This window comes from Balaenoptera borealis (assembly GCF_965194805.1).
Source record: "Balaenoptera borealis genome assembly, chromosome: 5".
NCBI classification, from domain to species: Eukaryota; Metazoa; Chordata; class Mammalia; order Artiodactyla; family Balaenopteridae; genus Balaenoptera; species Balaenoptera borealis.
In genome coordinates this window covers 81,132,990-81,147,106 of record NC_138862.1, presented here as the reverse complement: position 1 = coordinate 81,147,106, position 14,117 = coordinate 81,132,990, and the positions used below count along the sequence as shown (strand labels likewise).

At 49.5% G+C, this 14,117-nt stretch overlaps 1 pseudogene across 1 annotated transcript; it reads right to left on the bottom strand.

Annotated features, from left to right (window-relative positions):
* Window positions 1-13,030: 13,030 nt before the first annotated feature.
* On the bottom strand, window positions 13,031-13,826 carry LOC309629214 (mitochondrial assembly of ribosomal large subunit protein 1 pseudogene; annotated as a pseudogene). Its single transcript has one exon. The product of its transcript is annotated as a mitochondrial assembly of ribosomal large subunit protein 1 pseudogene (transcript).
* Window positions 13,827-14,117: the final 291 nt, after the last annotated feature.

The window sequence follows — 14,117 nt, the reverse complement described above, 5'->3', positions numbered from 1 at the left end:
TCTCATTTAACCTACGCAATCTGTGAGGCATGGGATTATTACCACCCCCATTTTACGGATGAAGAAACTGAGGTTCTAAAAGGTGAAATAACATGCCCCAAATTATGTTGCCAGTAAAAAGTAGAACCAGGACAAGATTCCTAGTCTAAAGCATGTGTTCTTCCAGAAGGCCGGGCTGCCTACCTCCTAGAGAAGGCTGAATTCGACCTGGGCCTGAAAGCAGGCTGATATTTTAGGCAGCTCTGGAGGTAGGGGGTAGGACATTCCTTCTGCTCCCCTGCTTCTAGATGGGTACAAACTTCCTGCTCTGAGACACAGCTAATGTTCTCCCCTCTTCTTCCCACAAGGGGCTGATGAACCTCATGGCAGGCTCGGGGAAAGGCTCTCCTCCAGCCTCCACCTGTGATTCAACCCTAAATAAATAACCACACTGCTGATCCAAATAGTACTGCCTGCCCACTGGAACAAACAACAACCCAGATTGATTTAGCACGTGCTGGGATCTATTACTCAGTTATGCACCATTAATAACCCATTCAACTCTAACTAGCTGAGCACAAGCACATCCTTTATGCTACCTCAAGGCAAGTTTGTTCTTGCCTCAGTCATAGAATTGTACACTATCAGAGCTGCAAGATAATGACTGAGTTCAAGTGCCTCTTCTTACAGATCCCATACTGAGGTTCAGAGAGGGGAAGTGTCTGGCCCAAGGGCTCCAAGAAAGGACCGCAGAAGAGACGCTGTTTCTCCACATTCCATACCCATCGAGGGGCAGACGAAGATGTACTGAGCACATCTTCTGCAGATATTTGTCCTGGGCATGTTGCATTTCATCCTCACCACATCCCTGACTAGAGAGCCTGCACCCCATTTTCAGATTAGAAATCTGATGAGCTGAGGAGCCATGGGACGTGCCCAAGGTCATATGAGAAGGAGCACAGCCAAGGTGGGGACATTGGCTGTTTACAAAATCCCACCACTGAGTGGGAGGAGCCAGGTGTTTTTTCCCCACCCCTTTCTGGGCTTGCAAAGCAGGCTGAGGTTTGGCATGGATCCAGGAGGTCTAAGCTTCAGTTTCTCCAGCACTGGACCTTACCACAAAAGGAGATCCTCAGATATGCCTGAAGTAATGACCAGGCCTGGGCAGGCACAAAATGACACACCGAGGGCTGTGCGAAGTGCATTTACATCTCTTGCTTTGTTCCTGGATGACTCATGCAGCGGCCCACATAACAAAATTAACGTCTCCTCCAGCTCTGGCAAACTGCTTTGCTTTCTTTAAACAACCCACAATCAGCTTGTAAATGGCCCTGGCTTATTCTGGGGACATGGAGCCATCCTGTGGTCACTTCCCTGGACAGGCTGGAAGCTGTGGTCAGGACCCCAGGAATGGGAGGCCTCCCTGAGGCCATCCCCGAGTCCTGCCCTCTGTTTCTGGCCAGACCTTCTGATCCCACCAGTAACATTTTTTCACAGCCCTGTCTCTGCCGAACTGATGTTCTACATACGAGCAAGTGCTCTGGAAGCCCCGTGACCGCTGCCCTCACACGGCCCCTCTCCCCTGGGTGGCCAGGTTACTCACCTCTAGTGTTTCAGCTCCAGGCCCCACTCTGCAAGCCCTCTCTGCCCCCGCCCACCCCCAACTCCATGTACACATCTCATAATAATAATAACCAGCCACTACTTACAGAGTATTTGTGATGCGCCAAACACAGTTCTAGGAAAAATATATATATACACACACATTTTATATGTGTGTGTGTGTGCATATACGAACACATACACACACATAGGCACATACATTTAATCGCCACAATCCTATAAGATAAGCATTATTATTATCTCCATCGTACAGATAGGGAAACCAAGGCTTAGTGATTTGCTTGCGATCGCTGTGCTAGTTAGTGGCAGAGCCAGAACCCGAGTCTCTTCCGTCAGGCTCCAAATCCCTCATCCTAACCGCTGCACCTATGGCCTCCAGCACAAGTCACACCTTGTTGTACTTGCTGATTTCTCTGGGCGCATCTATTCTGTGGGCTACTTGAGGGGAGGGCTTCTTCTTCTTCTTCCTCTGGGTGTCTCTGTGTTCCGCTGAGTGCCTAGACCACAGCAGGGTTCCATGCGTGCTCGCTGAAGGGGTGCATCGAGTTGACGTTCCTGGGGCAATAGCCACTTCACGTGGCTCTCACTCAGTTTCATGCCTCTTGTTTTTCCAGTTCATCCACGACGTGCCCCTGGCCCTGTTCTCTGTGCTGATGATGGTCGGTGCTGCTTCTAGCCCTGGCCTTGCCTCTCTGTTTGGGGCTGAGTGCTTCATTCCGTGGGGGCCTAGGCGTGCAGTGGACACAGACAAGCATGCACTCCATTCCTAGTTCAATTTTTCTTTGCCTTACCGAGGCACTAGGTGTATACACATACATCCAACAGATACATTTTGGACATCTACCTTAAATCAGGGGCAGTTCTAGGTGTGGGAACATAGCGGTGAACAAGAACCAATCCCCACAGCCATGGCAATTATGTTCTTAGCAGGGGAGACAGTAAACAAATAGCAACTGAGCCTGTAAATCGGTGCCAAGTGATGGTAAGTCTGTGAGGAGGAAGGAAGCAGCAGAAGGGTAGAGAGCTGGGATGGTGAGGCAGGCTTCCCTCAGAATACGTCGGAGCAGGGACCTGATGGACAGAGTGAGGGAGACAGGCTGAGATCTGCGGGAAGAAGGCTCCAGGCAGAGGGAACAGCGAGTGCCAAGCTCTGCGGTGGGCTCGTGCATGGGGTGATGGAGACACAGCCGAGCACCACGGCTGCTGGAGCAGAGCGAGTGAGGCGGGAGCGGCGGCATGTCCTACAGATTCCCGCGGACCTGTGCTGAGGACTGAGGCTTTGTCTCAGTCGATTAGGGCTGCTGTAACAAAACACCACAGACTGCGGGGCTTATAAACAACAGAAATCTATTGCATACAGTTCTGGAGGCTGGAAGTCCGGATCAGGGTGCCAGCGTGGTCGGGTGCGAGCCCTCTGCTGGGTCGCAGACTTCTCATTGTCTCCTCACGTGGCGGAAGGGGCCAGGGAGCTCTGTGGGGTCTCTTTTATAAGAAGCGTAATCCCACCTTGAGGGCTCCACCTAAGCACCTCTCAAAGGCCCCGCCTCCTAATCCGTCCCATTGGGCATTAGGATTTCAACCTACGAATTCTGGGGCGGGGACACAAACACTCAGACCATAGGTGGGTTTCATTCCAAGCGCGTTGGAAAGTCCTGCAGTGGCTGGCACGATCCGACCCATGTTTTACAATGTGAGAGCCTGGGTTTCCGTGTGTGATGTCCCCTCAGTTACCGAGATCAGTAATGACGTTTGGGGGTTTACACGTAGTCCTTTCTGTTACCACCGCCTTCTCTCCACAGCTTCCTCCCTACACAGCCCCCGTGTGTCTCCACGGGCCACAGCCAGAATATACAGTCTATCGAGGGACACAACTAAACAAACGATGGCAGTGCTGCTGATAAGGGCTGTGGTCGGGGCGGCGTCGGGGTCTCTGGGGGCCCAGAAAAGGGTCAACTCAGTCAGACTCGGCTTTCTCAGCTGGAAGGTCACATGGCTTCTGGAGGGGGCAGCGTATACATGAGGCCCGAGGGATAAGCAGGAGGTGGCCAGGAAATGAGGGGTGCAGGCAGTGGAACCACACATATGAGCAGAGAGGCTCCTGTAGCGATGGGCTTGCCTGCACCCCGATTCCCTCACCCGCTTCTCCTTTAGTTCCTACCCTGCCCGCCCAATGCCTGACCTGGCCAGACCAGGTCAGGGCTCATCTGCTGCTGAACGTTGCTGGAGAAATTCACCAGCACCGGTTCCAACACAAATTCACACTCTAATCCCAGCTGGACCCTCGGCCACTCAGCACTTCTTTCCTCGATAATTAACTGCTGCCACACTCCCAACTGCAGGGACGCCAGACATTCTTTTTCTGCTTCCCTCACTTGCTGAGGCTGATCTGACCTCAGGTTATAATGTGAACTCCCCTTCCTCTCTTCTGATCTTCACCTCCTAGAATGTTTGCATTTTCAACCCTCATCTCCCTCAAATGGTCTCAGAAAAAGATGTGCTCATTTTTCCTGGTTAAGATGAACCATTTATCTTGCCTTGCCTGGGTGGACTGTATTTCGGGGTTAACCAAATAGCCCAGGTGAATAAGAGAAAGTTCTTTTTTATAGAAGAATTCGCACTTGAAAATGTGACCAGAATGCAGAATTAGAAAAACCATCTTTTTGCAATCCTATAGGGTTCAGTGGATGAACCGATCAGATTGGTATGTTAACGGGAACTGCCCCGGGAGCGGTATGGATGCCACCACCTGAGCCCACTGTTTGGTCTTAGCGAGATCACTAAGGATGGGAAAACCAACGAATGGGCCTCCTGATGCGATGAAACAGTAGCGGATGGCACACATTGGAATCACCTGGGGAGCTTTAACAAGTACTGATGCCTGGGGTCCTTCCCCACCACTCATGATTTAAAAGGTCTGGGGTGCAGCCTAGGAAGAGAGCTTTTTAAGTAAGTGCTCCAACAGATTGTAATGAGTAGCCAAGACTGAGACCCACGCCTGCCACGTGAAGCACAAAGTACAGCCATGGACGGTGCTCCCCCCCCAAAATTGATCTTAATCAAGCCTTTCAAATTAATCTCTAGTTAAAGAAATTTCAAGGGATACAGAAACAAGTGACACTGTGAGGAAGCAACAAGACAAACGCCAATGTCATTCATTCGGCCGACCAATTGGCTCATTTCATTTTTCAAGAATGAAAAGAGGAGGAGGAGGGACTGTTTCAGATTAAGAGACATTAAAGACATATGAACCAAATGCAGCACATGGATGCCCTGGATCTCGAATTGGACAAATCGTTTTTTACACAACTGGGGAAACTTGATTATGGAGTGGAGCGAATGACTATTTATTGGGTGTGTAATTTCATTGTGATGATATAAGCAATATTGAAAAAGACAGGTTTGTAGATGTAAAAGGGTGAAATGATAGGAGGTCTGGGATTTGTTTTAAAATATTTCAGCAATAACAAAAAAGAATCGATGAAGCAACTGTGACAAAATTTTAGGGATGATTAAATCTGGGTGAGAGTATTTGAATGTTCATGTGTTAGTCTCTCTAATTTTGTGTATGTTTGAAATTTCTATGATATGGTTTAAAAAAGGTGAACCCCTTGCTTTTCCAGTATCAGGTGATCTGACCTCCACTTATTTTTCTAGTCTTATCCTGTTTAGATCTTTAAATGATCAAAACTAAAACCACTTTTTGTTCTCCACACATACCTGTGCCCTGCTCATGAGATCTCTTCTGCCAAGGACACTTCCCTTCTCCCATCTTGGATCTGGATGTTGAAATCCTGTCCTTGGGAATTCCCTGGCAGTCCAGTGGTTAGGACTCTGTCCTTTGACTCACAGGGCCCGGGTTTGATCCCTGGTCAGGGAACTAAGATCCCACAAGACGAGCGGCGTGGGAAGGAAGGAAGGAAGGAAGGAAGGAAGGGGGGAAGGGAGGAAGAAATCCTCTGTGGCAGCTGGACTCCAAAGAGCCTCCCCAATGAACCATGTTTCCTGGTCATCATGCCCTTGTGTAATCCCCGCCCACTCGGATCTGGCCTGCTCAATAGAATACAGTAGAAGTGACGTTGCCTAACTCCCAAGGTTAGATCATAAAAAGCCTTGTGATGGGCTTCCCTGGTGGCGCAGTGGTTGAGAATCTGCCTGCTAATGCAGGGGACACGGGTTCGAGCCCTGGTCTGGGAAGATCCCACATGCCGCGGAGCAACTAGGCCCGTGAGCCACAACTACTGAGCCTGCGCGTCTGGAGCCTGTGCTCCGCAACAAGAGAGGCTGCGACAGTGAGAGGCCCGCGCACCGTGATGAAGAGTGGCCCCCACTTGCCACAACTAGAGAAAGCCCTCACACAGAAACGAAGACCCAACACAGCCAAAAACAAATAAATTAATTAATTAAAAAAAAAAAAAAAAAGCCTTGCGAGTTCCCTCTTGGTCTCGTGGAATTATGCTCTGAGGGAAGTCAGCTGCCATGTAAGAAGTTCGACTACCCTGAGTTTTCCATGCTGTGAGGAAGCCCAGCTAGCCAAGTTGGAGAAACCATGTACAACCCAGGCTGCTCCAGCCATCTCAGGCGAGGTGCCAGACATGTGAGTGATGATGCCATTTTGGATACCTAGCCCAATCAAGCCTGTGGATGACTCCAGCCCCAGCTGTAACCTGACCGCAACCCCATGGGAGAACCCAAGTGAACACCTCCCAGGGAGCCCAGCTAACCACAGAACAATGAGAGAGTGTAGTCAATTGTTGTTTGAAGCCACTATGTTATGAGTAGTTTGTTACACAGTGATAGATTCTGGAACATCTTCATTCTAAGTACAGCTCAGGGCTTTCCGGGTGGCGCAGTGGTTGGGAGTCTGCCTGCCAATGCAGGGGACACGCGTTCGAGCCCTGGTCTGGGAGGATCCCACATGCCGCGGAGCGACTGGGCCCGTGAGCCACAACTACTGAGCCTGCGCGTCTGGAGCCTGTGCTCCGCAACGGGAGAGGCCGCGATGGTGAGAGGCCCGCGCGCCGCAATGAAGAGTGGCCCCCGCTTGCCACAACTAGTGAAAGCCCTCACATAGAAACGAAGACCCAACACAGCCATAAATAAATAAATTAATAAGTACAGCTCAAATACCCCTCCTCAGTGCAGAGAGTCCTGAGCCCTTGGACAGAATGAATTGGCTTCTCCTATGTGCTCCCAAAGCTCTGTGCCTAGCAGAGGCTCACTGCAGCCTGACACACAATTTAGGTGGGAAGGGCAAGGATTTTGCCTCATCATCTACATCAGCGGTCCCCAACCTTTTCGGCACCAGGGACTGGTTTCATGGAAGATAATTTTTCCATGGATGGGGCGGAGGGTGGGTGTTTGGGGGACGGGATGGTTCAGGCGGTAATGCCAACGATGGGGAGCTATGGCAAGAGGCAGATGAAGCTTGGCTCACTAGCCGCCGCTCACCTCCTGCTGTGCGCCTGGTTCCTAACAGGCTGCGGACCGGTAGCGGTCCACGGCCCTCGGGTTGGGGACCCCTGATCTACATGACTCTGCCAATCACTGTTCCTGGCAGAGCAGACCGTCAGACAGCGTTTGCTGAATTGAATTGATTTCTGCTCCCTTCTCCAGTCCCTCGAGGGTGACGGGCAGCCTCAAGAAGACACAGACACAGAACATCAGGGAAACCCCAGAGCACACAGTGTCAACTAGTAACTTGAATGTGCCAAATCAGTCTTGGCAAAGCTTCCAAACCAGAGGGAAGAAAAACTTTTGAGACAATTATTAAAAACTGAGCCAAAGAGAGATGGAAGAGGTAGAAGTGACTGCCATTCCCTGCTCACTGACAATAGACAACCATTTGCGGGCCGGAGATTCCCGTGCCAAGAACCTGGAAATTTCCCACAGGTTCTGGTCCGGAAGCCTCTAGTTCACGAGGGCCGTGAGGGACACCCAGGGGCGTCCGCCACAGGCCCAGCTGAGATGGGCGCTCGCTGCACACATAGTTCCCTGGACAATTCCACCCAGGTCTCTTAATTATCGTTGAGCCTCAGAATCAGAAAGCCATCGAAGCCCTCTTATGGGCAGGAAGAAATCTTCTATGTCACACCCTCCCCCTTTTCAAAACACACTCCCAGACCTCCCTCTAATCACCTTAATTCCCTGCCCATTAAACAACCCTCCCAGTATTCTCAGCCACATCCTGCCAAACAATTTTTAGCATGTTTTGCGAATGGCAGCTGTCACACTCTGCAGATGACAGAAGTCTCTATTATAGGACAGAATTCGGATTAATCTGCCCTTGTCCTCTATGTGTACCCTTGTCCTCTAATTAATCTGCCCTTGTCCTCTGTGTGTACCCTTGTCCTCTAATTAATCTGATCCTTGTCCAGGATCCAGGAAAGATCTGGATCTTTCTAAGGATTCAGCCTGTTACACCGGTGGTTCTCCATCTTGGCCGCACATTAGGATCCTGGAAAGCTTTGAAAAAAGTACTTCTGCCTGGGTTCCATCCCAGGACAATGAAATCAGAATCTCTGGGCACAGGGTCTAGGCATTAATGTTTTTAAAAATTTCCCCAAGTGATTCTAATGGGCACCAGAGATGAGAACGATTGTTCTAACAGAACACAAACATGGATGATGTCTGGGGTTCCAGGCAAAGCCAGGCAGTTTCCTTCCCATTCCTATTTCTCATTTTGGCTACAGATGATCTTTTTGTAAAATATGATCTGTCCCGATAGGACAGAAGGGATACCAGACAGACATGAAGTTGTCATCGAGAAATCATAACTAAATTCGGACCAATCACATTTCATGGGTTCAACTCTGTCGTTGAACATTAATTTACTGTTCAACTATGGGGTATTTTTTTGGGTGACAATTCTGAAGACTGTAGCATGAGAAAATATTATGCTATTGAATGAGAAGACAGAATTTTCTCTCCTCTATGATTGCAACTGCATAAAAATATACGTTTTAAAGGCCTGAAAATGAATGCACAAAATGATCATAATTAGGGTATTGGATGATTTTTTTTCTTTTCTTTCAAAACTTCTTTTGCATTGATCATCACACTTTTAAAACTTAAAAAAAGAAGCAAAATAAAGTCTAAATACTTGGATTTATTTATGAAGAGACTGCCTTTAGCCAACGACCAGGATGAAGACAGGTTACTACTGTGCCTGCAACTCAGACAAGTCTCCCCCACCTCGTTCTCCCGTCTGCAAATTGACCAGGAGAGCTGCAAGGCCTCTTGCAGCACCACACTCTGATTCCAGGCTCCCACAACGCTGTTTCTATGAGACCAGTTAAGCAAATGTTAACCAACATGCTTCTCTTGGTGAGGAGTCCGGGCCAATCGGGCTCTGAGCCGAGCTGTTTCACCTCCTCACCTCCTGAGCACGCACGCCCACGGTTCTGCCCTTGCCTCCGCCTACACGGTGCCTTGCACTTGCCAACTTCCCTCTGTGGTCCCCTTCGCCCACTCACAACTGCAGGCCTCCTTCCGGGCCGCCTCTACACGATGAGCAGTTTGCCAGTTAATATACATCAAGCTGCCACCTTCAAACAGCTCGGAGAGCCCCATCTGTTCTCAGGAGCATTCTAGCTAGAGGGACCACCCACCACCCACTGCCAGCAGCTCACAGGCCAGCCCAAGAGGGTCCTTCTGAGTGCTGGGCAGGGGGGTCCCCTCTGAGCCCAGTGGGGCTTGGCTGGGAAGAGCCAGAGGCACGCGCATCCCATCACCCGGCTGAACGAGGGGCTTTACGCTGCACCCAATGAGGACCTCCTTCTCACTGTTGGAGGCTTTGTGGGTCAAGGTCCATCCCGAGCCACCCTCCCCTGGAGAGATCTGAGGGCTGAGGACAACACAGCCCTGGATGCCAGCACAGGGTTCAAGGAAACTATCCGCTGTGGATCTGGGATGCTTGTCCCTTACAAATCATCACATAATAACTGCTGCCACTCATTGGTCCCTGTGTGCTGGCTGCTCTAAACTCCTTATCCCATGGAATGTTCTCAATAGCACTGAATGTAGGTACTGTTATTATATTTTTAGATAAGGAAATTGAAGCTTAGTCAAGTTATTTTCCCCAAACACACAGCTAAGTGGTAAGACCACGTGAAGTGTTGGTTCTGAATTCAAACTGCTTGGATGTGAATTCTGGCTTTGTCACTTACAAAGTGTGTGACTTTGGGTGAATTGTAAATTGCTCTGACATCAGCTTGCTCTTCTATTACATGGGGTAATAACCCCCATTTATCAGGTTCAGTGTGCAAGGATTAGGTGACATGATCAATGAAAAGTACTTAGCTCATAGTCTGGACTCAGGAAATACAAACTATCATTTTTAGCTGGATCTGAACCCAGATCCCTCTTCCAGGTGCTCAGAAATGACCTTCCGTAACTGCTGAGTTTGTCTGATTTGTCCGATTTGTCCCTGCACACGGGGTCTGGAGAGCTGGACTCCAGGTGTCAGCGTTGCCCTTCAAAGCCCAGCCTTGAAGAAAGGAATAACCGAACATGTGTACTGAACGCATCTTATTTTAAAGGCCCCCAATCCCACAGCCTTCTATTTCTAGATGCACCATCTTTCTTATATTATCAGAAACTTGGTTGCCCTGGGCCAAAGGGATGAGGTAGGATGGGGGGAAGTGAGGGGAACATTTAGAAGAAATAAAATGAGACCACCCATCTGGAGACACACCATAAGGGAGAGTGGGATAGTTTCAGAGCCTCTTGAAATGGGCGGTCTTACATCCCACCCCCTCTGCCCCATGCTACCCAATCCATGCTCCAGTCAAATAGAGATGGGAGGAACACTTGCAAAGCAAAAACAAAACCACTTAATATATAAATAAAATATAGTATGAACACCCAGTTGACCTTTAAGATTGGAATAATCTGGAGGGCGGAGAAGCATTTTTCCTGCCCCAACATTCAAGGAGGAATGGATAGCAGCAGTGGCTGCTGGGAGTATTCCGGACTTCGTGAACTTGTGGGTTTGCTCTGCCCACACAGAAAATCATCTAGTAAGGGCTGAAGTGTGTGTGTGATGTTAGTGATTCCAGAGTCCAGGCCACAAGTAAACAAATTGAGGGATTGGTGACATCCCTGTGGAAGGGACCTCAGAGGTGTACCCTCCCATTATGTCCTTCTGCAGGCCACTGGCTTATTGCATCCAGAGAAGAGGCAAGTTTCTTTCTTTGTCACTAAACATTGCTGTGCACACGGTTTGCACCCACCTGGGAGCTGAGACTGTGACGATGGTGAGGTCACTCCCACATGGCAGCGCTGAGGGACCACTGAAGAAACTCTTCCCGTTAACCCTTGACTCCAGTGCCCACGGGGCCTGGGGCTTCTGCGAGAACAAGGCTGTGTGGGTGTAAAACTCATATGGAAAGGACTTTCTTCTTCTTTTCTGTTGCACTTCATTCTGAGCAAGACTCACTGGCCTGTGACTAGTGCACGCTCTGGAGAGGGACGCAGGCGTTCTGCTCTTTTTATCCTTCTGGCATAAGGTCGTCCTCCTCCCTTAGCTCTCTGGGACATTTCTTCTGCCAGGTGGCCCCTCTGGCAGGAATCCTCCCTCTTGGAGGTCAGGCATTTTCCCTTCTTGCTCCTTTGGAATAACTGGCCCTCCCTTTGCCATGGCTGACCTCCCTCTGCTTCCTGGGAAGGCTCACGTGCCTGGCCCGGCCTCCATGAGGTTCCGGTCCCGACATGGAACTCTAGGCTTTTCCATTAGCCTTCGTCTACCTCCCCATTCTATTCTCCCACGCAGACAGCCTTCACCCTTTCCCTCCACCTGCCACGCTCCCACATGTGGACTGAGAGGAGGGAAAGCGGACCTGTGGGGAGGGGTGGTTGGGAGCGAGAGAGACAGACAGACAGACAAATAAAGACAGACAGAAGTAAAGACAAGAGATGCAGAGAGAGCGCTGCTGCCTGGGTTGCCTTTGGTTCTCCAGGTCTTGATTCCGGGATCTCCAGAATGCCGCTATAATCGTATGACGCTTTTTTTTTTTTTTTTTAAACTGGAGTTAGCTAAATTTGCTTTCTATTTATTGTCTCCCAAAGGTCCTAATAAATATCTTAAGCCACCCCCTCACCCCACAAAGGCTCTGCTTGTGTGCGCCCCTCTCCTCTGAAGTCTCCCCGCGGGTAGAGTAAGCTGCGCCCCCCTTCCCGCAGCATCTGTACACAACCTGCTGTACACAGCCTGTGTCGGGTAACCATCTCAGAAGCCCCTTGCCCACTTCCTTTCCTCACGCTTTCAGGGCAGGGACTGAGTCTTTTTCCAGACCAGGGAGCAGGTATCTTTCATGCATCAAGGTATCTTCAGAAGCCCAGAACAGCACCTGGCATATGGTAAGTGCTTACTAATGTTGGATGAATGAATGAATCAGTGAAAGAACGATTTGTCAGTGCAGCAAAACAAAAGATGTATAAAGCTCTCTAAACTAGCTCTGGAAATTTCCATTCTAACTTAAGTTTTAGGCATGCCATTTGGCCCAAGAAACATCAGACTGACAAGGATACTGCCCCGAAGAGTGACTGCAGAAGCCCATCGAGCAGGGCTTGGGAACTGTTGCTATCTGTTTGGAGAATGTTCCCATGCCCCTTCTCCTGGTAACAGACACCATCCCCCTGGACAAAAAGGTAAGCGTGTGACCCTGTCCTGGCCAATGTGTGTCCTTGCCTGACCTGTAGCACTTTTGTTCCCCCCCCCCCCAAGATGCAAAGTGGCTGCTTCCTGAGGACAGATGGAGGCCAACATGCCCACTGAACCAGACACACAGCAAAGAGGGACAGACGGAAAGTTGGACATAACCTTGGACTCTTGAGCTGGTTCTTTTGTCCTCTTCCTGCTCTGGGAGCTGCCCCTGAGGCCTTACCACCTTTGAGAGCCAATAGATCCCCTTTTTTGTTTAAGCCAGTTTGAGTTGGATTTTTGACACTGAGAACATAAAAAGCCCTGATTAATCCAACATTAACTCTCCTGTGGGAATCTGGACCTGGTTACCAAGGCTGTCGCCCAAAAGACTGCAATGCCAGCCCTTCCCTCCTACCTGTCTGGCCAGGAGTCATTTGCGGGCTTTACCTTTCTTCTGGCCAAGGCTGATCCAAACAAAAAGGCCTCTGGGCTAGATTTAAACGTGGCCTTTATTATTAACCTCCTAGAAGCAGGATTAAGTGAAAAAAGCAAGGTGCAGAAAAGTGTGTAAAACAGACAATGATTGATGTACTGAAGCAGAGGTGGACATGGTATAAAAGCATAGAATGCGCATACAAAGGTAAATGGAAGTACCATCTGAACGTAAGCTCTTTAAGGACAGAATTTTCGACTTCTTTTTTCGTCACTGCTCTATCCCCAATACCTAGAACAAGCACTCAATGAGGATTTCTTTTCTTTTTTTTTTTTTTTTTTTGTTTGACTAAAGCAGTTCATATCATTTTATTCACATTTAAACTCCACAGGAGCCAGAGATGAAGTGTCATCTTCTATTTCAAGGATGAAGTCTTCAGGTAAGGTCTCAGGTGCTATCTGAGCTAACTGGTCATCATAAGAACGTAGGGTCCATAATTTCTCAAATTCATAGGTTTCTCTGGTTTCTGGAAGCATCAAATGAATCACCATGCTGCCAAAGTCCACACAGAGCCAGTCGTCAGCGTCCTTCCCTTCGATGTTAACGTAAGGCTCACTTTTACATTTCCGGTATTTGTACATTTTCACAATGTGGTAGGCCATGGCATGTAAGTGTCGAGGGGAAGTTCCACTACCAATTACACAGTAATCTGTATATTTCATTTCTGGAGGAACCTTAATGACGCAAATGTCTCTTGCCATTTTCTTGCCTCAGAAGTGAAACCAGCATATTGATGTCACACTTGGGACCAGTATGATCTGCGGTGCCTGACTCCGGGCGCCCCTCGCCGCCCGGCAATCCCCTCCTCCCATCCTCCAGGCCGCGCGCTCGGTGGGGGGGCCGGGCAGACCCTGCCGAGGGGCGGTCCCACCGGAAGCCGCCCCACTGACAGCAGCCGCCGCGGGCCACGCTCCCGGGGAAAAGGCCTCGATGAGTATTTCTTAATTGAATAAATAGAACAGAATGAAAAGCATCCCTGAAGAGAGAGATGAGAATACGGCATTGGTGGTTGCCCTTTGGTAGGGAGGGTGGGGTGTCAGGGTAGAGGAGGGCTGAGAGGAGACGGAACCCCATTCTGTACTGTGTGCAGCTTTTGCACAGGTGCACCACCTTAAAAAGTCAAAAAGAAAAAAAAAAAAGGGGGTAAGAACAGGAAAGCAGGACACCGTGGGCCTAAAACCAAGTTGGAAAAAATGTGAAATCTGGTCGAGCATCTCTTACTGATACCATCCTCCATTACAGCGGAGGAGAAAAGCTAACTAGAGGGTTAGCAGTCCCTTCCCCTTCACACGGCAGCCCTGAGGGGCTAATCTGCTCTGGCTGTAAATATGGCAGCCTTGAGGGTTTCCTTACATAAGCAAATAAGGCTCCCGTAAATAG